At 41.4% G+C, this 25,470-nt stretch overlaps 1 protein-coding gene across 3 annotated transcripts in view; it reads left to right on the plus strand.

Annotated features, from left to right (window-relative positions):
* Window positions 1-36: 36 nt before the first annotated feature.
* The window catches only part of C5H1orf21 (chromosome 5 C1orf21 homolog), a 210,244-nt gene continuing 184,810 nt past the window's right edge, over window positions 37-25,470 (plus strand). The window contains exon 1 of one of the 3 annotated variants that reach the window (XM_070267862.1): window positions 37-128. The gene's annotated coding sequence lies outside the window, so the exon portion shown is untranslated. Of the gene's footprint in view, window positions 537-561; window positions 714-25,470 lie in introns of those variants that run through there. The other 2 variants (XM_001490773.6, XM_070267861.1) reach the window with 2 other exon arrangements.

Here is a 25,470-nt window from a genome sequence, read left to right on the forward strand (position 1 = left end):
GCCTGGTGCGCGGCTCCCCTGCGGCCTCGGCAGGCCCCTCCCCGGGGGAGGGGAGCAGGACGCGCGCGGGAGCCGGGCGCGGGGAGGGACCGGCGGTAGGGGAGTGTCTGGCTGCCCCCGCCCCTCGAGTGAGTGACTGGGCAAGGAGGTCCCCTCCCTCCCGCCTCCCTCCCTCCTTCCCGGCCCCCTCCCTCGCTCGCTCCCCGCCAGCTCCCGCTCGCTCCCTGCCCACTCCCGGGGGGCCGTTCCGTGCCGCGGCCGCCGCGGCCGCCGCTTCTTTCACACTTTAGTTGGAGCTGCGCGCCGCGCTCAGTTACTGGCGAGCTGGCCGCGCGCCGCCGCCTCCCGCACGCACGCACGCCGGCCCGGCTCCGGGCTTCTCGGCTTCTACTCCGAGCAGCGGGGAGGAGAGGGAGACCCCGGCACGCGGTGGGGAGGTGGAGGAAGAGGAGGAGGAGGGAGGAAGAAAAAGGCGAGGAAGAAAGGGGCGGGGGGCGGGAGGCTTGCCACCTTCAGCCCCCCCGCGAGCGCCCAAGGTAAGCGGGGGCCATCGGCAGCCCCGGGGCGGGGGGAGTTGGCGGCGCAGCCCGCCCGGCTCGGCTCTCCCGGCTGGCCCGGGTGGGCTGGGAGGGAGGCCTGCGGGGTGTCTGCCGCGCGGAAGGGATGGGAGCCGCGGTTGTGGCGCTGCCGGGGCTGCTGCTGGTGCGGGGCCGGTGAGGCTGCAGGGGACGGAAGCTGGGGTGGGGGGAGCTCCAGGGGGCGTCTGCTTGCTGGGGCGGAGGGGCTGGGATGCGGTTGGGGCTGCTGACGACTTTCGTCACATCGAGGCCTGGGTGGCTGGTGTTAGACACCCCTCCCTTGCCACCCGCACCCCCCGCCGCCCTCAAGCCTTCCTGCTCCTCTCTGGCTTTGCCTGTAGCCGCCGTACTTTGCAAGCCAGAGCTTGAAAGAAAAAACAAAATTCAGAATCCTTTGCTAAGTCTCCGAGTCCTTTCTCCCGCTCCGACTGATTGATGTTTGTGTGGCTGCTGTGATCCCCGGGATTTCTGAAGTTTTGACCTTTGTGGGGTGGCTTGTCTCGGTGCATCTGTTTGCCCACCTCGATGTATTTATTATTCGTGCCCATGCGAGGCAGCCAGAGGGTGCTTGGTTATTGCACAAGGAAAAGATTTCACTCCCCTCTGCAGGCAGTTCGTGAAGTGCGGCCGCCGAGGCTGCCTTTGGTCTGCTCTACGGAGGAATTTTTTTTTCCTTTGACTTAAACTGTTTGTGTGAGAGAAGTCCCTGGGCTTAAGGGCTCTCATCGCCCATTCATTCCTCTTCTAAAGCTCTGACTTGGCTCAGGAACGTTGATAAAATTTGGGGTGGCTTTTTTGGCTAAAAGAGTTGCATGGTCAAAGATAGAAATATATACACATAAACACGCATTAGTCCTGGGAGATGACAAGCACAGTTTGAAATAGAAGTGTTTTGTTTCCAGTAGGAAGTTAATGACCTATGTATGAGGTCTCTTCCATCGCATGGGGGTTAGGAAAATTGTTTTAAAATAGATAGTGCTTATGTTGCCCGTGGCTGGAAGACAGCCATAAGTTCAGCTATTGGAGCAACTCTGAAAGTGATACACCCTGGTCACCCAAACCTCCGTAAAGACACACACGCACAAGCTCTGACTCAGACATTTGGGGGGGGGGGGGTGACACACCATGCATTCCATGTAGTACTTTTTTTGTTTTTAAGGAGACAGTGTGGACTGTTTGGGGAAGTGGCAGGTTCGTTACACAGACAGATGTTCCCTACTCCGGGGGGTGGGATCACCTTCTACCTAATGAGAGTAACCTTTTGGTTTGGTAGGATTGGGATATACCAGGGTAGAAGAAATCGTGGGTGGAGTGGGCCTGGGTTACTTTAGCTCTCTTGGAGGGAGAAGTCCAAGATGCTCAATTTGAGGTTTTTCCTCCTTTTTCTTCCTCCTGGATCTGGATTGTAGGATCAATAGAACATGTTCTTTGTTGATGGTTTGGAAATGCAATAGAACGGGCGTGGAAATTAATTTAGACTTGATCACCTATGTTTGTTTTGCTCCTTTTGAAGTAGGAAGTGCTAGTGATAGGACAGCTGAGTGCTTTTGTCTGCATAAACCAGTGCTGAAACTAGCACTTCACCCATCAAAATGCAGCATTAAAATGGAACCTCCCCGAGTGTTTCCTGCTGTGCAAACTCCGTTCAGAGAACGGCTCCAGAGGGCTACTAGGAAGAGGAGTAAAGATGAGTGAACTCAGCAATAGGATGACCGGATGCCCAAGGAGTTGTGGAGTGCTTCTCTTGTCAAGCTGATCTCCATTTGGGCATATTTCCCAAGAAGAAGGGCCTTGGTTGGTAGGGAGGTCTTATATCCGATGTTAAAAGTTCATCCTAGAAGGACCTTGAGGTCCAGGTTTCTCTCTGCAGCACCGACTCAGTTTCACTGGTTGAGAAAACTGATAATTTTGTTTTCTTGGCTAGTAATTTATCCTTTACCCCCTCGCTCCCCCCATCTGACTTTATCATCTAACTTGGATTTCTGGGAATTAATAGGCCACTGTCTGAAGTGGTTTGAGCTTCTTGAAGAATCACAATGTATAAATCAAGAGCTTGTTCATTCATTGGTACTGTTTGCTGTGACTGATTCAAAAACCTACCAAGGAGGCAGGTGGTTTGCTCCTTTTTGAGTATCCTTTCCAGGCTGATGGTGCCTCAGCGCTGTGTTGTATTTTTGACCAGGCAAGCCTTGAATGTTGCATCCTGGTTTGCTCCAGGCTCTTTGCAGCTTCCTTCTGGATGTTTTCTGTGAGAGAAGGAGACACTCCAGGCGGGGAGAGGGAGTGTCATCGTGCTTCCTGTTAGGGCAGGAGAGGGCAGGAGCCTCGTTCACAGAGGGTCCTAAGTGTGCTAAGTATCATTAGCTTCACTGGAACATATCAGTACAACTTGGAGCCACAGGGGGCACAAGCAAGTGCATTTTTGGCCATTTTGCAGTTCTTCTTTGGAATTGAAGAAGTCCCATAGCATGGGAGAAGTAAAAGTTGTGATTAATTAGGTTCTCGTTAAAACATGAAAAGCAGAGTGCTATAGACCGGTATAAAATACTGCTTGGGAAACTGAGAAGACAGGGGTAGGGCCTGTGCGCAGGGAGAATTGCAACACTGAAACCGTATTTTAAAAATCGGTGACAGTTGTGACTTTCAGAGATCATATTTCAAGAGCTTATCTGAAGTGGCATGTAAATTATATATATACGTATTTTTAACGTAGGTAATTATTTAACTTGACTATCTCAGCTCTGAAGTTGAATGTTACAAGTTACAGTTGCAACAAGAAACAACTTGACGTGCTGTGGTTATGCAATTATGACAGGAGTGGTTGGGTAGAAACTGGGCCAGGATGAACATGGAAATGAACCCACAACAGTGTCTGCAGTCACCAGGTATTAAGAAGTTCCTTTCCTTTTTTTTTATTAGATGTGTTCCTGGAAAATGTATTTCCTAGGTTGTAGGCTAGTCACATAATGTAAGGATTGCTTTCCCTCTACACTTAAGAAAGGAGATGCAGCTTCCCCATCTGAAATGGAAACTGAGAAGATTAATTGAGCAAGCTACTGGAAGGCAGGCTGTTTGGTTCATGTCTGCAATCCGCACAGCAGCCACACGCTACCTTGCACTTGGAAGGCACTGAATGAGTGATTGAATTGAATGGAATTAACCTAATTAGTTAGATCTGTCATGTGTCAAAAAACCTCCTTGGAAATACATTAGATGTGGACATCTATTTTAATAAATCAGTATGATAGTTTATTAAGAGCTCCACATTATGCCTTAGGTAGATTTTTAAGTGTTGAAAAATATTGGACAGGAAAGCAAACATACCAAGGGTAATGTCCTCTCAAATGACTGCAATTTCTAGTTAGGGCATCTTGATTTGGAATATATATAATATCCATATTTGACAAATATTCCTTCACTTGTGATTGTTGACTATGGTCTTTATCTTTTTTGTCCAAGGGGTTCAGTGAACATTGCTTTATATTTGTAGGGTGTTTTCTGGCTTTCAAAGGCCTTTCGCGTACCCTGTCTTACTTGCCATTGTGCTGCAGCCATAGCACTGAGGGTTTTCCGTGTGGAGATCTCTCCCAGAATATTCCTGGATCAAGGAGTGGGGCAGAGGACCTGTGGATGCTCAGGTAGCCCACCTCTTGGTTCACTGGATTTTCCCAAGGGAGGTAGTAATCAATATTCACCGCTGCCCTTCTAAATGACTTAAAACAAGGAAAGTGGAGACCTGTCTGGTGCAGGGAGCTCCCCCAGGCTGCCAGCATCCTGTGCTCTGCCCCTACATCTGTCCTCTCCCTTTGGCCTGCCTTTGGCCTTACTCCTCTGCCAAATGTCCCTTTCACCTTCTTACCCTTTCTGGAGCTTTTCCATCCCACTGATTTTCATCCATAGATCCTCCTGCTTTTTATCCCACCACCTTACCTTTGCCTGCAAGTCTTGGGTTTTATGTGTCAGAATGATCTTTTCCAGTAATTTAACCGTATCTCCAGGCCTGCTTTCCCTCTGCCTCCTCCCAGCTCTCTGCTCAAGTGTAGACTTCCCGCTTCCCGCCAAGCGCCCTTCTGCCCTCAGGGCCCCTCTTCCTCGCCCTACTTTGCCCTGCACCTCCCTTATTACTCCCACCCACTCCTCTCCATCAAGCCTTCAGATCTTCGGCACATACCTGCCTCTGCCTGTTTCACAAGCTCAGGCCATCGCAGCACATGTGTTTATAGCGTTCATGAGTTGAAGTCCACGTGCTTTGTACCTTGTCGAAAAATGGAATTAGAGCAGCCCCAAGTTCAGGGATCTTTCTGCCTTTGTTTTCACTTTTGATGCCACTCTATTTTTGACTTTTTAAGGCTCTCAAGCCATTTAATAATAGCTACTTAGCGTCTTCATTTCACTTAGCTGTTATGTCCTATGTGGGACAATAGATAAAGGAACTATCTCGATTATTGTTATTTTTAAATATTTGCACAACAAATCTTGGAAAGCATTTCAGAGATTTTCATAAGAGCACCATTGAAAGGCTTTACTGTGCACTAAATCTACTTACTAATCACAGAAGTAGAATGGTTTATTTAATTTCACCCTCCTTACCTTATTTTTTTCCTCCTTTGTTTAAATAAATATTTATTTAAATTTCCTCCTTTGTTTAAATAAATATTGGTTAAATAAATACTACTGTAGCTTGAACCAAATTTTTTCTCATTTGTTGTGGTTTTGTTGTGCTGCATGAAAATTTTATAAGCTCACAGGACATGTTTATGCCAAGACTCTTTAGCCAAGACCTAACATTGTTGGTTTCCCCTAGAGTTTATCATCTATGTTGGCCCCATCAGTAGAGTCAGTGGGAGAAAAAATGTTAAACTAAAGACTACCACTGCAAAAACATATCCTCTCCACTCATTACGTGCAAACGTGGATTGGTCTTTTTATAAAACTGTAGATCCAACAGTAGTTATGCAATATCTGGAGTGCTTCAGGGCTTCTGGAAGAAGGTGTTTTAAAGCAGAGCAGGGAGAATGGTTTGAAAGTAAGGATTCTCTTTCTTTGATGGATCTATGTTTTGAGTACAGTAGATATTGCAGTATTTTCAGTTCATTGTTAAACCATATGTTAGGACATATTCCACCTCACTTGGTGACTTGTGGTTTTCCCTGCCCAAGTGGGATAGTGAAAGGGGATTGAGACGTAGTCTTTGCAGCAGTGTGGGGAAATTTTTCATACCCATCATTACTGATACAGGTGGTAGAGATGAGACGCATTCAACAACCCAAGAGATGCAGTGTGTACTGCAGCCACTCCTAAAAGCTTCTCCCCGAACCCCACAGTGGACAAGGAGATCTCCACGTGGTTGTTCACAGTGCGGTGGGGCCGCTATAGTAACACTACGATTTCTTTCATGCGAAGATTGAAAGGCCAGGTGTAGAGTAAGGAGATGCTGCAGGCTGACAGGCTGTGGTTTACAGAGAACTTTCCAAAGACACAGATAGTTGATATGTGCCAGGGGATGGCTTCAGCAGTTCTCCCCAAAAGTTCTGCCAAAAGCAATTTTCCTAAGATAATTTTATAACAATTTTTACAATGAAAAGATTGTAGAGGACTAAGCAACATACATCTCCTTATTTATCTCAGGCAGATATTGTCGCTATTTTGATGAACGAGGTTCGACTCTGGAAACCTCTTTGAGTTGCTTAATATTTGCTGAAAATTCAGATGTTCTGGTTTCTGTGCCAGGAATCCATGACAGTCTAGATACAGCTCTCAAAACAAATCTGCTTACCCTTGGTGACCTCTGCAACACCCACCCCAACCCCGCCTTGGCATCTCCGCCCTTCTCCTGCTCCTCTTGAGGTCCAAGCCGTTTCTCAAGTCTCAGTTCAAATCCTACCTCCTCTAGGGAGCCCCTTTTCTGACCATAGGATGGTTTCTCTCTTGCCTTCCATGAACTCCTGTAACACTTATTTGATGTTTACTTATTTTATTTCATTATCAGTTTTGATTTTCATTTATGTATTTTTTGTCAGTCTACCAAATTACAAGCTCTTCTATCATGCCACTGGGCCTTAAGAGTATATTATGCTAAATAAGTAGCTGTTGGTTGATTGACAGCTAGTCATTGGTCTGAGGCTTAGAATTTTTCTCTGTGAAGACCTTGCTCCCATTTAAAACTCTCTTTAACCGGATGGAAAAGTATAATCTGGAATAAGAAAAGATGTTGGGAATTTTTTAATTCCTTTGGTGGCCAAGGTTAAGACTTCTAATCTTTCATACTCAGATAATTTATTAAACAAACATTTACTCTTGTTGATGACACTTTGTGTCATCTCTGTGCCTGGCACTGGAGAGATGCTGGAGATACAGATAAAAAGGGCTGGCCCAGCCTTTGTGGAATTCTCAGACAAGCGTGGGAATTGACATGGAAACACAGGATATGTGGTGTGTAGACAGAGGTGCTTTGGGAGTTGGGGGAAGAAGGCAGCTAATTGTGTCTAGAAGTTGGCTGACCAAGCACCCTGGTTTCTCTGGGACAGTCCTGGTCTATGCCCGTTATCCAACACAGTTATTAATAGCAACCTCTTTGCCCTCAAGTCTCCCAGTTTGGACAATAAATTACATGGTTCCTCAACATAGAGAAGTCACAGAAGGCACCACAGAGGAGGGGGTATTTGGGATGACCCTCGAATGCTATACAAGAGTCCTCCAGGGTCTTGTTTACATTTCCAAAAATATTGGGGGACTCACATTGGTTTGCTAGCTTTATTTTTCTCATTTTACTATGGATTCAGAGACTAGTTCATAGATTGGCTTTTGGGAATAAAGGAGTTTGGGGGCAGATGGAAGATGGAGTAGGGTATTTCAGGCAGAAGATGCACAATGTGGAGACTAGTGAACATGGGTCATCGTGGCCGGAGTTTCCATGCGGGATGGGGCACAGTGGAGATGAGACTGATGAGCTATGCAAGGCTTCTGAGTAGAGTTTAGACTTTGTGCCCACAATGGAAGCAATGAGAGGCACTGAAAGATTGTAATCAGGAGAGACATAATTTGCACGATAGGTGTTTCCTTCCTGAGTGTGAATAGGAAACTGGAGGGGGACAGAGACTGGACTCAGAGCCAATGAACTCTGGCACTAACCCTGTAAGAAATGATGGGAACTGATGCCTGAAAATGGAGGAAAGGGACAAATAGGAGAGGAATTTAGGAAGCAAAATTGGTAGGAGTCAGTGACAAATTGGGAATGGAGAGCGATGGAGGGCGTAGAGTAAAATTTCTGGTTGGATCATACTTTCTCTGAGATGGGGAATCCAGGCATTGGGAGGAAAGATAATTAACTCAGTTTGGAGTATCTTGAGTTTTAGGTGCTTATATTCTTTTGGATGGAGATATACTGAAATTTTGGGCTAGAATTCAGAAGAGAGGTTTGGGACAGAATTATGGGTTTGATCTCAGTTCAGTCATCATTTTCTTAGGGAATTGTTCCCTCACCACCTTGATGAGGTCAGAGGCCTCTATTCTGTCTTCTCATTGCTCCGTGCACCTTGCGTGCATGCACTTAGTACTTTTATAATTGCACATTTGTCTGTCTTTGTGACTCTTGGAATACTGAACAACGCCCCCCCCATCCTTCCCCCACCCCCCCCGAATCAGGGCAAGATTATATCTGTTTTTGATCTTCTTGTATCCCCAGGACACCTACCACACAATTGGGGTCCAGCACATATTTGTTGAATGAATGAACAAATGAATAAATGAATGAATGAAGGAGAATTTTTGTAAATGTGGTAGTTGAACCTATGTAGTATGGCCTGAGATTGTGCAGGGAAAGTGAGTAGAAGAAGAAAACTGAACAGTGAGTTCCAGGGAACACCAACCTTTAAGGGCTGTGGATGGAAAAGGATAGTGAAAGAGACTGAAAGTGTGCAGGCTCTCACAGAGGTGGGAGAACCGGCCAAGTGTGGTGTCAGGGGGAAAACAGAGTCCACGTGTGGTCGGAATTGTGCACAGAGAAGTGAAACAGTATTGAAGAGGTTTTCTCAAGAGTTTATAATTCTATTATTGAATAGAGGTAGAAATATTTACCTTACGGGAGGTATCAAAATATGAGTATTGAGCATTGTTGTATTATATTAGCTTGTGCTGAATGCAAAGTTTGATGTTTTATCACTGTTACTTTTATATGTTGGGCTTCTGAGGTTTGCCTTATATAATTTAGGCCAGTACCCAATGTAGTAAAAATCTGAAGCCATGTTTTGGGAGCATGACAAAATAGCACAATGTTTGATCATTGTGAATTCATGAGTGTGCATGTTGATTTATAAGAGGGTTAAAATACCCAAGTATTTACATTCCACCGGATGAGGAGCCGTCAATAGTAAGGGCACATTAAGTTGTAACATTGTACCACTGTAATAAAGGATTGCTGATTCCAGAAGCCAGGCTGAGTAGCAGTGTCATTAAAGGTTTGTGGTATAAATAGACTCTTATTGCAGAGTGTGATTGTTACTTGTTCTCAGTCCCCGCCGAGAGACTCAGGGTAGAGATGGGGGTGGCATCGTAGGGTTGTTGGAAAGAACATGGGCTTTCGATTCAGCAGATTCTATCCCAGTTCCACTACCTCCTAACTCTAGCTTCGTGATCTTGAATAACAATAGTAGTAATTGACAGTAGTATAATAAAAGCGAACATCTTACTCTGTGCCTGGGTACTGTGCTAAGTACATTAAATGCATTGTCTTCTTTAATGCTTTAATGCTTACAACAACCCTATGAAAGACCTACTCCTATTACCTCTATTTTATAGATAAGGAAGAACTGAGGCTGAGGGTCTTCAGGACCTTGACCAAGGTCTCATAGCCAATAAGTGATGGTGCTGAAACGGACATCCAGGCTCTCCAACTCTAAAGTCAGAGTTTTAATGATCAACTCCTGGCCAATTCTGTTTTCTCCATACCCCACCCCTCCCTTCCTGCCACGCACACACATTCCCTTCCCCTCTCCTACTGGCTCTTTTTGAAGCAAATCACAGACATTATGTCATCTTGTCTGTACATACTAGATTCTATTTCTAAATAGTAAGGACTTTTTTTTCTTGTAATGTAACCACAATATCATTATCATGCCTAAAAAATTTTAACAATAATTCCATAATATCAAATATCCAATCAGAAAGCAAATTTTCCTCATTGGCCCATAATATTTTTTTAGTGATTAATTTGTTATCTTCAGGATTCAGACAGTTTTCACACCTGAGAGATGCATCTGTCTTTATTTAAAGGCTTCCTTCCTCTATGTTCCTTCTTTTTCTTCCCTAGCAGTTTATTTGTTGAAAAAACAGGCATTTGTCCTATAGGATTCCCTGCAATCTGTAGTTGGTTCATTGCACCTTGTTTCTTGGTGTTCTTCACTAAATTCTTCTATTTCCTATATTTCTTGGCAAGAGTACATCAGAGAAAGCGTTAGGTACTCCCTATTAAACCACATCAGGAGGTCCACATGCTTTCTTGTTTTTTCTTTGGTGAGGTTAAGACTGATCAGTGAGTTGAGGTATTGTCAGCCTCGTCTTTCCATTATAACGTTTCCCCAAGCCCTTGAAAACCACTGATGGTCGTTGCTTAGATCTGTTCTTTCAGTAAGAGTTGTAAGATGATGATATTCTGTCATCCCTTCTGCATCTGTCAGCTGGAGTTTTTCTATCAAGAAGAAGTGAACCCCATCAGTTATTTGGTTGCCTCAAGGTATAGTTTATATGGGAAAATTAATGCTCACTTTTATTGCATTTTAAATAATCTTCAGAATAAGGAGTTGATTTTCTAGCATCTTCCCAAAAAGACCAACGAGGTTTTTTTCTATTTTTTTTTTAAGTATCGTTATGAACTCATGGATTTTAACACAATTTGTGTGTTTGAATCCCTTGCAGTTATTTCTTTTGAAGCTCAAATTCTCTTTGGCCTTTGGGAGACTCTTTCCATTGAGTCCTTTTGACGTGACTAGAGTGGTCTTTGATGATGTCTTTACTTTCTGGTATAACAAATTATTTCAGACTTACCTAGGATTTCTCCTGCCCCAGATCTTTTTGGTGGTAAATGGTATTTAGAGACCACAGTCCAGGTGTTTAGGGGTTCTCATTGCCTCTGGGCTGGTGGTTGTTTTTAGTTGTGTTCAAGTGGACAGAGTTAGGAAAACATGTATGTATGTATATCTAGCTACTGAGATGTGGATATATACATATGTATGTACACATATGTATTTATGACATATATGTATATATGTGCATTTATGCATGTTGTTTCTACTTAACATAAGCAAACATATCTTCATTTCTTCCCTCTTAGAAAAAAGGTAGCATATTCTAGTTCTGCCCCTTGCTGTTTGCACTAAACTCTATATTTCAGAGATCGCTCTGGAGCCATATATAAAGATTTCTCATTGCATTTTACAACTGCAGAGACGCCATTGTGTATACCAAACTTTATTCATTTGGATGTATGGTTGTTTCCAGTCTTTTGCTCTTATGTTATGGTGAGAATGATTCATTTTTGTTGGTGGGGGTTTATTTGCAAATCAAACATAAAGCCTAACTGAAGCGTTATTTTTCCTTCACTAGATGGACGGCTGAATGAACAGTGCCGCAGTGAACAGCCTTGTGAATATTTATGTTTGTGTTCTTGCCAGTTTATATCGGAGATAGATTCGAAGAAGTGGGATTCCTGGGTCAAAGGATGAATGCATTTGCAGTTTTGCTAGATATTACTGAAGTCCTTTCTGTGGGTGCTATATGACTTTTTCATTCCCACCAGCAGAGCCTGAGAGTGCCTTTTATCCCCCCAGTCTCACCAGGAGATAGGTTGTAAAAAACCTTTGAGTCTTTGCCATTTAAATGGTGAGAAATGATACTCTAGTGCAATTTTAATTTGCATCTCTATTATTATGAGCTAGCTTGAGTTCCTTTTCATATGTTTAGGAGCTGTTTGCATTTCTTTCTTTTTCTTTTTTTTTTTTTAAAGATTGGCACCTGGGCTAACAACTGTTGCCAATCTTTTTTTTTTTTTTCCTGCTTTATTCCCAAACCCCACCCATACACAGTTGTATATCCTAGTTGCAGGTCCTTCTACTTGTGGGATGTGGGACGCGGCCTCAACATGGCTTGACGAACGGCGCCGTGTCCGTGCCCAGGATCCGAACCCTGGGCCGCCGCAGAGGAGCGCGCGAACTTAACCACTCGGCCACCGAGCCGGCCTCTGTATTTCTTTTTTTGTGAATTACTCTTCATATTTTTTGCCCATTGTTACAGGGTTTTAAGTCTTTTTTCCCTTTATTTTATGAAGCTTCGTATATATTAGGAATATTATGTATTAGAGATATTATTCTTGATTTTTGACCATTTTTTCCCCAGTTCATTTGTCTTTTTTCTTTATGATTTTTTTCATGTAAATTTTTTTCTTTGATATAGTCACTTTTATCAGTTATTTTCTTAATTGCGTCTTGGTTTTGAAACATGATGTGGAAAAACTTTTCTTCTAGATTGTGGAGCAGCCCCATCCAATAGTAACATAATATGAACCACATGTGTAAATTTTGGTAGCCACGTGTAAAAAAAGTACAAAGAAACAGATGAAGTTAATTTTATAATGTATTTTATTTAATCCAATATGTCAGAAATATTATAATTTCAATAAGTAATCAATATTTTAAAATTATTAATGAGATATTTTACATTTTTTATGCTAAATTTTCAAGAACTGATGTGTAAAGTTTTATACTATAGCACATCTCAATTTGGTCACTACATTTTCATTGTAAATATTTGATCTGTATTTAGACTTCATAAAATTTACAGTTGAAAAAGTAAATTCACGTAACCAAGTTGTTCCAAGTATACATAAAAGTTTCCCAATAACTGAGTTAAGTATCAGTTTTTCAATTTCAATTAACATGAATTAAAATTGCAAATCCATTTCCTCAGTCACATTAGCCACATTTCAAGTGCTTAGTAGCCACTGCAGATAATGACTGCTATTTTGGACTGCACAGTTATAGAGATAGTCACTCATATTTTCTTTCTTTTAGTACTTGTGTGGTTTTATTATTAACGTTGAAATCTGTGGGGGCTGGCCCCGTGGCCGAGTGGTTGAGTTCGCGCGCTTCGCTGCAGGCGGCCCAGTGTTTCGTTGGTTCGAGTCCTGGGCACGGACATGACACTGCTCATGAAGCCACACTGAGGCAGGGTCCCACATGCCACAGCTGGAAGGACCCACAGCAAAGAATATACAACTATGTACCGGGGGGCTTTGGGGAGAAACAGGAAAAAAAAAATAAAAAATCTAAATTGTCTCTTCTTTAAAAAAAAAAAAACATTGAAATCTGTGACCCATTTGGAATTTATTTTGGTGTATGGTATGGGGAATGTATCCATTTTTTTCTTTTTTCCATATGGCTATCTGGATATCACAAACCACTATTAAAAAGTCCATCTTTTCCCCAATGATTTGAAATGCGCCCGTTATTATGTACTTGATTTCCATAAGTAATTAATTTGGTATATTTCTGCATTTTTTATTCTGTTCTATTGGTCTGTTCCTTCATGTTCCAGTACCCTACTGTTTTAATCATAGAGGAGATATGTTTTAACATTAAAACCATGGTTAAAAGCATTTCATACCTATCAGGTTGGTAAATGTCTGTCAACATCAAGCATTGGGCAAGGATATGGAGCAGAGGGAATATGCCTATGGTGCTGGTGACGGTATAAATTGGTATAATGATTTTGGAAAGAAGTTTGGAATACCTTGTAAGATGGTCCCCTGATGCATTTAGTCTTCAGGGTGGCAGAGCAGATCGCAAGCCTGGAGTGGAAGCAGTGTTGTCTAACAGCTTCAGGTTGCCATTCTAATATTATCATTTTCTGTATAAGCTGGGCTGTGGAAAAGGTTGGGAAGCACTGCCTTAGAGGAACTCCTACACATGTGCAAGAATGCTCATAGCAGTGCTATTCCTAATAGCCAAACACTGGAAACCACCTGTATGTCTATCAACAGTATATTGAATAAAGAAACTGTGGTCCATTGATAATAAACAGTAGTGAGAGTAACCTAAAGCTGTGTGTATCACCAGGGATGGATCTCACAAGCATAGTGTTGAGTGGAAAAGCATGACGGAAGAGTAATACTATGTAATTCCATTTATGTAAAATTCACAAAAAGTTAAACTGAAGCAACACATTGTTTAAGGATTAATTCATACGTAGAAAGACTATAAACATCTAGGGAACATTGACATAAAATGCAGGGGGATAGTGTTTACTTCTGGGGGTGACAGGTAGGGTGTGATTAGGAAGGGGCTGTACAGGGGATTTCAGAGGTACTTGTAATGTTCTGTAGGTAGGTACATAGACTTTAATTTTGATTTTGTACACTGATTTGCATGTGTGCTGTGTGATTGTTTCATAACAAAAGAGCAGCGAAACAACAGCCTCAAAAATCCAGACTCAGGAAGAGGCAACCCAAAACGCAGAGAATTAAATTTATGCTTGAGAAAAACTTCTGTTAGATGTGAAGGACTTGGCTCTCTTCATTTCTTCTTTGGTGACAATGTCTTTTTAATTGGTTCATGAATGATTGAAGACAGAGATTTACTTTTCGTGTCTGGGTCAGTCAGCAGGAAATATCTTCTTGTGTGGTGTACACACAAGAGTAACTGTTGCATCACCAGAACTGTAAAGAGAGTCATGAGTCCTTGGACTCATAAGTAATTTTTTTCGTACCATTTATGCAAAATATCATCATGGCCAATTTTAAACTTTTTTCAGAGAGTGAAGATTTTTGAAGAGACAACATCATAAATAGCAAACATTTATTAAGCATGTGCTATATGCCAGATGCAGCATGTACATTAACTCATTGAATCTAGCTAACAGTCCCATGAAGAATTAGATTATGGTCTCCGTGTTACTGATGAATAAACTGATGCTCAGAAAGGTTAAGCCACACAGGAAATATAGGGTGTCAAAAAGTCAACACAGGAAATACATGATAGGATTTTTGTGAAGGTTTGTGTGATTCTGAATGCCATGTTCCCAATTTCTATTCCAGAGTGTCTTTTTAAAAAGAACTTCAGGTGCTAATTTATCCCTTTGCTCAATGGAAGCTTATCCTTGAAAGTTAGTATTTCTACCCTTAAAATTCAGAGAAGGAGGGGCTGGCCCTGTAGCCTAGTGGTTAAGTTTGGCATGCTATGCTTCAGCAGCTCAGGTTCCCAGGTTTGGATTCTGGACATGGACATACACCACTCATCAGCCACGCTGTGGTGGTGACACACATAAGAGTAGAGGAAGATTGGCACAGATGTTAGTGTAGGGCTAATCTTCCTTGAGCAAAAAAAGAGGAGGATTGGCAACAGATGTTCAGAGAAGGAAATCTTTGAATGTGTCGTGGTAGTTCTTCACACTGTCTATGTGAATTTTTAATATCGGTTTTAGGTTTACTTCTCATGAGTAGCATTAAACAGTTGCTCTCTACCCCTCTGTGTGATTTGTTCTTTCATAGAGGTGATGGCCTTAAAGAATTTGATTGGGCAATGGAAAGACCTGCCAGGGTTTCTGTTTATTTTCCGATTTGAAGCCTTCCCTAGTTTGCTATCCTCAAGGTTAGTCTGAACCCCAAAACCTCTCTTGGCTATGCCTGTGCAAAACCTTTGCAGCCCATTTTCCCTTCTGGCTTTAAGATTATAGGTATCTGTTTCTTCAACGTGTTCAAATTTTAAAATCTTTTTTTTCCTTGATTCTCCAAGGATTACCTTAGGTATCCCAAATTGTGATATCAGTGAAGGAAACTTATTCCCTGGCCTTTTATGTGAGTTGTCATTTAGCATGTTATCATCAGACCCAGCATTAATAATTATGATGATGCTTTGAGGTTACGTCACATTCATCTTCAAAATTCTCCCATTCCTACTTTCCCTTCTTTCCACTAGTGTTTTCAGGAGAGAACACGGGATGGAGGGGGTAGGGTGGGAAGGAGCATTCAAATGAGCATTTGGTTGCTAGGGAACCTGGCCTACTCAGGAATTGTGACTTCCCAAAGTTATGTAGGAATTATGGCATAGCTACTTGGAATCTCTGTCCACCAGCACATTCCTCTTTAGATTAGTGCGTCTTCAGCTTTAGAGCTGACTGAAGCCCCTAAAGCTAGCTACGCAGCCCCTCTCTGGGGGCCATTATACTTACTCTCTCAAGGGAATGTATGTGGCAAAAAAACTTTTCAAACCAAAACAAGAAGGTTAGTGTAAAAGTGAAGATGGTGAATCCCCAGTCATCTCCTGATCTGTAGATATATGTCTGCTTTTCCAGGTCCTAAGAGGATAGTTTTTATAATACAGAAGCCACCTTATATCTTCCTTCTATTTGCATTATATTTGAGTCTCTACCAAGTTTGCTTTAGGTTCAAATGTCAAGAAAAATACTTTCTCCTTGTATAATCTCAAGAGGAAGTTTTATGATGCTCTACATGAAGATAAAATCCCTTGCAAGGGTTTTGATTTTTCGCTGTTTGGCGTATCATAATGTTTAAGTTAAACATGAACCAAATAGAATCAAATAAACTCTTGTGATTAGGAAGGAAATAAAATGAGTATATCCAGAAATGAAGTGCATATGAGATTCATGTTGGTTTTCTACTACTTGGTTAGACCGTGTAGTAATGACTTTTGGGGGATCTTCTTTGGACCTTGTATGTTGTCAGTCACAAAGGTGGGATTAGAATGAGGATGGGGGAGTAATGTCCTTGGAAGAGAAGGAAAAGAAACACTGATATTTGTGATCAAGTGTTGTTCTTTGGAAAATAACATTTGTGTTAGAATTTGTGGCAGATTATTTGTTAAGTGGCCTAGAGAATCCGAATGATGAGGGAAATTCAGCTTGGTTACCACTGCTTGTCTCTACACAGCCTGAAGATAACCTTGTGAGTTTGCAGAAATGCATTCAGCCTGTGTTTTCCTGATTGCTCCTTTAGAGGATTCAGGAAGGACTTGAGCCTCTCTCTGTTACATTGTGCTTTAATGGGCCAGCTGCGTGTGTGTGAATGAGTAAGGAAACTTGTAGAGGCCGTCGTCTAAATTTGGGTGCATTCGTGAGATTAAGCTGGTTTTTACCTCCTTTGCGCCGTACCCCTCACCCCCATTTCTCTTTGGAATTGAGTCTTTCATGTGGAACTAACTGTAGCTATAACATTTTACGTGTCTAAAATCGGTGGGAAAAAATTAAATAGGTACCTAAATGGTATTTCTCATAATTGAATGACTACAAATACATTTGGTAACATTTAATATGAAAAACTCAGAAAATCTCTCAGGTAAGATTTTCTTTCTAAGCTAAACAAAACTTTCCCCTTGGGTCACATTCTGTGCTCTGCCGCTTCCACTTAGTATGCTGTATGCACCTATTAAACAAATGCATGCATGGTCGTTCAGAAATCCGCAAACACCATTTTCCCTCTGAAGTAAATAAAATACATCTTCTTGAGTTATTTTGATAGCTCTAATAAATCTCTTACCTGCTTACCGTTGAAGCATAATGCCACTTGTTTTTTTTTTGAAGAGGAGGACGGACTGGGGTATTTAAGGAAATGTACCAGGTCTCCAGCAAATCGCTCATGGCTATTGGGATGCCAAATGAACACTCTATTTGACGTGACTGTTTATCTTTTTTATCAAGTGTAAAGAAGTCTAAAATAAGAAGTTCTGTTTCTTCGTTGCATTGATAGTCATGATAAGGTCGTGATGAAGTCATGATGAAGAGGACTCAGGGATCTGGTTTTTACACTGCATGGGCATATGGATTCCAAGGTAGATGTGCTGATGGATGTCAGGCGAGAAAGGAAGCCATAACCTTCCACTGTCAGAGTTTAGAAACCATTAGGTGGGCCATGGGGAATCTAAGTTCTCATTTTCACTTTTTACTAACCTGGCTCTAACCTTGTTACTTGAGACGATCAACACAAGAAAGAGCCATTGGAGAATTAATAACTCAAGGATAATAATACTGAGATTGGGCAGATAAGAATGAGGAAAGTGTCCTGAATAGAAATTATAGCAATTCAGTAGTTCCTTGCTGAGTAGGTAGATGACTCAAGGCATTGTTATTACATTAAAATTGCTCTATTAAAACTACAAAGGGTGTGTTAATATTGTAACATTGCAGTGGGGAATGGTTTATTTTTGTTGGTGGTAGTTTACTTGCAAATCAAACATAAAAGCCTGAACTGAAACATTACTTTTATTCACTAGACAGACAGCTGAAGGAACAGAAAAAGAAGGTTAGTGAATTTATTCTGTAGCAGCAGCCCTGGGTATGGACGGTTTGCGCTTGTTGATAAACCCTGCCTCTAAACAGACTTCTGTGTCTCAACAGTGGAACCCCTTTTATCAGTGAGAAAACATTGCTTTAATGGGCTTTTTATTGTCTTGATTCTTTTTTCATTCTTCATTCATTATTTGGAATCCAGATCAACAAAGGGTTGTTATTTGGGTCATTTGCTAGGGCCCGGAGCTTTGCTAAATGGGGCTATAAGTTAAAATGTTTATCATCAAGGAGGAATTTTTATCTGTGTTGGGTATTTGTGAGGAATGAGGAATCCCTGATAAGCACTTAGAAGTAAGAATAGTCACTGAGCCGCTAGATAGTAGATAGAGTGCGAAGGCATGTCCCCCTCCAAGGCTTTACCATCCTTTGGGGATGGTCTGACCTTTGAAAAAGCTGTTGTAAGCCTGGTCAGGTTTCACCACCTTTTCTCATGCATCCCAATCTGATGAAGTCTCATGCATAACAGAAATGGCAAATTAGGTTCCTTTTATTTAATTCTGACAATGCTCCATCAGAAAATTTTAGAACAAAGTCTGTGCCTTTGTCACACACCCGTTCTCACAGTGACCTCATGGGTTTGGATGTCAGCATTCTTTCTATACTAGACTACCAAGAGTTATTCCAGCTGAGAAGGTGAATATGGGTAGTTTCCAACATTTCCATTTCCTAATCAGCACTTCTTTTTTCATTCTTACCCAATTTTCAAAGAAAGTTTCCTCCGGCATGTTTTGTAGTGTTGGGACCACCTCCAGGGCTGCTGTTGGCTAAACTACTTGCTGTAGTTTCCTCTTGGTCCAGGTGAGTTACACCTGAGGGGCTAGAAATCTGCTCTGTGTGTACTTTTCAGTGAGCAGGCACTTGTGTTGGAATTGATTCTGATCTTCCGCCTTTGTAGGAAGAAATCACCTCACATTGTTGGGGAGGAAATAGATGAAATGAGGTAGTAATGGAATGTATGCGGGGTGTGGAGTGTGGGCTTGAGATGGGGGATGGGAAGACTGCAGGAAATGACCTGCAGGTGGGTTTTTAACACAGCCCTGTTTTCAGATATTGTACTGAAATAAAGGGACTCATAATGAATCTTGGTGAATTAAAACAGAATAGGAATAAGAAGAAACAACTCTCTTAGTCATGAATTAATAGCTCTTTACAGACCACCAATTAATAACTTCTTGCAGAGTGAGAACTTTGGTCCACATGGCCCACCCCATCGATATAGCTTACTGTCTACCTAGCGCATTGCCTCCTTCACTGCAGACCTCGACAAATACATGCTGAATTGAATTAAATGTTCTGGTGACTCCACGGGCTCTGGGTATTCCTTGTTTCATTTCCCTTCTCTGTGGGTTACTGAGTAATAGCTTACTGTTCTCAGCTGTACTCTCCGTTGGCTTTGCTCTTATTTATGCCCTTTCTCAAGCAGCACTGCAGAGCAGCTACCAACAGGAGAGAATCACAACATTTATATAAATTTGTATAATGACAGGGAAAGACGGATAGCAGAACAGGGATAAAGTATGAAAAATTGGCAAACTTATGAGAAATAAAAGTGATAGACTATGGAGAAGTAAAGGGACGGTAGGAAATTTATTTTTTCAATATAATAGAAATAGAGTATCTGTTCTTAAATTTTAAAATAATGTCTAATAAATATGCGGCAGGATTCTTCTTTTTAAGGAATTTATTGTTCCGGTCAGCAAAAGAAAAAAAAAAACTATAATAAATAAAAGGCCTGTGAATAGTTTATCTAGGAAATAAAGCTTTGGAAGCAATGTCCTGATAATGACACCCGTGTCTGGATAGGTAAAGACATTTCTGGAAGTTAGAATTTGTCTTAGGAGGAAGGATTATGCTGAGATCAAGGATGTTTTTCAGGTGGGTATCTTGGATTTCATACTTTCAGCATCACTTTAGACTATGTTGAATGATTTTGACCAAAATCATAATAGCACAAGAAATATCTTAGATGCAGCATGGGATTCGGTGTGCAATGTTGAAACAACAATGAAAGCCACTTCATATCCAAATGGAAATATTTCTGTAAATTGAAATGGATTACAGTGAATTTTATGTGGATGTAGGTGGCTAATGGTGTACTGACAGTCTTGAAGGAGAAGATGTGGCCGGTTCTCAGATTTTCTTCTAATATATACTTGGATTAATTTTATCTGACATAATGAAAGTTAATGTGCCAAAACATTTTCCCCCCTAAATCTCTGCATCAGCTAGAGTTATTTCTCTTAGGCAATTCTAAAAGCCTACAGAGATAATATAAATCAAATATTTCCAATTTGGAGAAAATGCCCAATTGATTCTCTGTATTTTATTGCCAGTATTTTTTTGTTTCAATATATATGGAAGCTTAAACATGAATATACGTGGCTTATGGGAAAGTTTATGATCAAATGCAAAAATCATTGAATTCCCTTCTAGTTTTCAGGTTTGGGCATTAAACAGGCTTGGAAAACCTGCTGGCTTCTTAGGCTGTAGCAGGCTCTTCTGCAAATGGGCCAGGGGATATTACTCCCTCAATCATGATTGCAAAATAGTTAAGAATATTTATCTATTTTTTTGCAGTGGCTGCTGGGCAGCTTCCCATGCTACTTTCAAAGTAGAGTGTGGAGACTTCAATGCTATCTTTTTCTTAAAGACAATGTAACTAAAAGTTATTGTTATATGAATTTCTTCTAAAATGCCTCATCCTGAGTTGATGATGAGAGGTTACCAGACTCTGTGTGTTATTTCTGTCGAAAGCTAAAGTTCGTCCTCAGCCCGCTAAGCTTGCCTCGCTGCTACAGACCGGGATGTGAGATCGGAAACTGCTTTGCTGCTGTCCTGGGGCTGATCATATAGTTGGGACACCGAAAGTTATGCAGAGATGATTGGCTATTTAGAAACTGTTAGTATGGCTGTTCATCATCCGATAAAATTTCAAAGAGAACTGGGACACAGAGACTTTGCCATCTGCTCTGTCTTCCTTCATTGTAGAAGTCTAGCTGGCTTTTTCATGAGGTGGATTCCATGGCAGAGATCATAGCATTGAGTACTTTTTATATTTCTGTGCTTTTAGTTTAGTTATTTTACTTCCCTAACCCCCATTTTTCAATGCTCCTATTGGAGAAAACAAGGATTTTCTTAGGAAACAATGAAGCTAGGTTTAATTACCACTCAGAAGAAGACAACACTACCCTCCCTGTTAAGGCCAGAGGATGTCACCCCTGGGGATTGTCAGCAGGCCAGCAGTGGGCTTTCTTGTGTAAGGAATGTGTACTTGAAGATATAAATTACAGACTCAGGGTCATGCTGGAGAACATCCTCACAGGTGGTGAACATTTAGGGGCGGGCAATCGCATACACAATTAATGATGCTTACGTACTTATTGATTTCTTAAAGAAACATATTAATAAAGACAAAGAAACCAGAACAAAAATGGCATATGGATCAAACAGATGAAACCAGAGGAGTGTTAAAATCTAGAAATGCCTTCTGTAAGGCTCTGCCAGTTATATTAAAGCTAGCCTGCAAATCTAACCCCGAGTTTCCCTGTAGCCAAATGAAAGGAGGAAACATTATCAGTTACAAGATGAAAATATATCATTGCTCCACACAAGTAGGACTGTTGCTGCTATTCATACAGAGAGAGTCCTCCTTGTGAAGGGACACTGAGTGATGACAGTTTAACTTTGCTCGGGAAAATCCAGATTTCTTTCTGAGCCTTTTCTAGAACTAATTCTGTTGATTTCCTGCAGGCAGGGAGCAATGTGAGACATCATGTTTTACACATCTAGAGGGATTAGCTCTTGAGGTACAGTCGCCCTAAAACCCTGAGAGCAAGTGAAAGATATCTAATGTCTGCTGCTCTTCCTGTTATCTCTTTGGTGGGCTCGTGTTACTGAGGTGATCCTACAGTGTCCGCCATGAGTAGTTTCTTAAGTTCTTCAAGGAAAGAGTGATTGGGGCTTCAAGCCTGTTGTGATAGACATATATGTTACATGTATGATGAAATGTATGTGGGAGAAATTCTTTTTTTTTTTTTGCTGAGGAAGATTCGCTGTGAACTAATGTCTATTGCCAATCTTCCTCTTTTTGTATGTGAGCTGCCGTCACAGCATGGCCACTGGCAGACCAGTGGTGTAGGTCCGTGCCTGAGAACCAAACTGGGTTGCTAAAGCAGAGCACACTGAACTTAACCACTAGGCTACCAGGGCTGGCCCAAGAGATTCTTAAAATACTAATATTTGTCATTAAACTCCAGAGGTGAAGCTTATCTTCACATCCTGATGAAAATTACACAGTGTATTTGCAGTCCGTTGTCAGATTTATTTGAAGTAAATCTCACGGTATTAATGATGACCAAAGTAAGGGAGTGCGTAGCTGCTTTGGATCAGGATAGACATCCTGTCTTAACGTCTTAATGATGCCAGAGTTGATTTTCTTTTTAGGTTCATAAAAGTGTTTGAAATTTGTAGAATAGTTTTCTTGTGTTGATCAGCTACAGAGCTTGGCAGTAAATCTCCAAAGTAGCTATGGTCAGACTGAGTTACCAGAGGAGTACGTGAGGGTGTGTCCACTTTGCCCTTACTCCTAGAGCCTTGTGAGGAAGTACCTCTACCCTTGAAAATATGGCCCCTGTGTGTGAGTGTATGTGTGGCGGGGGCACCTTCAAGCTTCTTTTTCCACCTATGCTTTGCCAGGGAAATCAAAAGGAAAGAGAAGGGAGGAGAAGTCTCAAATTCAGAGAGGAGGATCAAAGGTAGGTCATACTGCCTCATATTTGCATATATCCCTGAAAAAAGTTCCTTTCGGGAAAAATTGCAGTTGCTTCCTCCTTCCTCCCGGGTAAATCCGTTGGCCATTGTGTACCTGCTTGTGTGATTATTAATAATAATGTTATACTTATGTATACACAGAGATTTTTGCAGTGGAATATGTGCCTTGAGAACTGCAGGGTCTAGTTGTATCTCTTCCTACTCCCCTATAGCCTAACACTGGACCTAGAAGTTAATAGTTGCTCAGTAAATGCATATTGAATTAATTTGATTTTAGGCCCTGGGAAAACTGTTATTGGGCTGCCTCTGGAAGAGAAGGCAAACGTTACTTAGTGGAATCCTCATAGAGCACGGGTCACCCTCTGGGAATTACTGTGGCTGTGGACACTAACACTTGACCCATGTACACCTGAGCTAACTGGAGGAGCCCTTCAGATGGAAAAATTGATATTAGAAAGGCAAAATCAGAAAGCCCAACCAAACCATGGATTTGGCAGTAACTGTTCCAATTCCGTGGTCTATTTTTATTCTCTTACATTTGGCTTTATTTAGCATCCTAGATTGACTTGCTTTTTGTTGATATTGTTCCTTCATTAAAATATGACAAACCGATTTGTAAATTTTATGATTTAGGAGCTAAAAATGAGCCTTCTTATTTCTAGTTTATTTCTTCTTTTGGCCATTTTTGGATCATGTATGTAATGTTTTCTTCTTACCTGTGTGGAGGGAAAGCAAAGTACCTTTGCCATCATTATTTCATTTTTCAATCTCTGAGATAATTTGTTTTGTTAGGTCAGAGGTGTATTTGATGAAGATCAATACTTAATAAACAACGTGCTAGTTGTTGGATGGCCATATGTGGGATTTTGGGCTCCGATCTTCTTGGAACTTTATTTTTCAAATTGGTGAGACATACGTTTCTTGGGTCTTCCTAACCCCCACCCAGACATGACACTGTCCTGGCATTGGAGATACAGCAGTGAGCATGACCATCGAGTAAAGTTGTGGGATACTGGATCAGAGATGGCATGAGTGGTGTTCTTTATGTGTTTAAAGAACACCAGCCAGGAATATAGAAGGCAAGTATCCCCACTGTTGGCGTTGCTACTAATTTGCAGGATGACCTTGAAAAATCGTGTAGCTTCAGTGGACCTATTTTCTTGGTGACTTACGACTGGATAACGGGCTAGACGAGTTTTCAAATTTCTTTGCTTACCAGAATCGCCTAGGAAGTATATTCAAATGACAGTGCCTTGGCTTTACCAGCAGATAATGTGTTGCAGTAGGTCTGGGATGGAGCCCGGGAATTTGGTTTTTTTGCATGTTCTCTTCTGATGGAAATGGTCTGTAGGCCACACGGTCAAAAACACCTGGTATAGGTCAGTGTTTCCAAACCATGGGAGGTAACCCATTAAGAAGTCATGAAATCAATTTAGTAGATTTTGAAAAGCCTTTAAATCATGAAAATAGAACAGAAGAGGAAATATCAGAGGCATCCTGGAACAAAGATAAGTAAAATTAGAAAGCTACCATCTACATTTTTAGGTGTTTGTTATAGCAGCACTCCACTTCTGGGAATCCAGAAGACTCTTATGGCTACTCTCTGCCAGTTGACTTGAAGTATGGATAGGAGACTGGGAATTCATCTTTTTCCTGGAGCACTAATTATTTCAAGAAGGTGAATTGACTTGGGGTAGAGGTTTTAATACTGACAGTGCCACCCAAACTGCCCCAGGATAGAAGTGTTGATCCCGCCTTTGCAGGGGAAACTTTTTCTCAGTATCATAACATAGAGTAAGAAGATCCTTCTTAAGTCTTCCCCTCAGGAATACAACAGGAAGCCCTGCTCCCTTCCACTTTTTGAAAACAACTTGGATAACATAGAAATAACCATCCCAGGCCACAAAGATTGCTAGGGGTAAACTACATCTTCACAGCAGCAAAGTCATCTTCCTAAAGAGGTGATTTATTTTATTTGATTTTTTGCTGAGGAAGATTAGCCCTGAGCTAACATCTGTGCCAGTCTTCCTCCACTTTATAATGTGGGACGCTGCCGCAGCATGGCTGATGAGTGGTGTAGGTCCATGCCTGGGATCCGAAGCCGTGAACCCCAGGCCACTGAAGCAGAATGTGTGAACTTAACCACTACGCCACTGGGCCGGCCCCTCGAGATGATTTGTTGAAGGGAGACCTAGATGGTTACTCCTGGCAAACTGAACATCTCTCTCTCAGCTAGTATTTGCTCAATAAATATCTTTTGGATGAATGCTGTCTAAAGCCACTTCAATTCTAAGATGCTGAATAAGACTTTTCTTTCATTCATTCAATTGTTTGTTCCTGGAGGAATCATGTATTTTAATATTTTTTCCATTACAGTGAATGGTTTTAACTTATGAGAATGATAATGAGAAAAGAATGAAGTTTTGTGAAAATTAATCAAAATGTTACATTAGGAGACAGTTGGCAGTAATCATTAATTTAATTTAATTAATCATATATACTGATATGTGTGTGTCTAAATGGGAAAAGCTATCGTCAAAGGAGCTTTGGTGATTTGTACTAATTCCAGAGATCTTGCCATTGCCTAAAAACAAAGGAAAACCAGGAATATCCTTCACCAAACGCTTTCTGAACTCTGTTTTTGAATTTGCCTTCAGAGTCTAGTTACGATCCTCGTAAGAAAACCAGTTTCATTACTTTCATGGTCACACCTCATTTTTATGAAAAACAGTATTAGTCAACGTGATTACCTACCTTCTTTGGCAGGCTTGGC

The sequence above is a fragment of the Equus caballus genome, chromosome 5 (assembly GCF_041296265.1).
Source record: "Equus caballus isolate H_3958 breed thoroughbred chromosome 5, TB-T2T, whole genome shotgun sequence".
Lineage (NCBI taxonomy): Eukaryota > Metazoa > Chordata > Mammalia > Perissodactyla > Equidae > Equus > Equus caballus.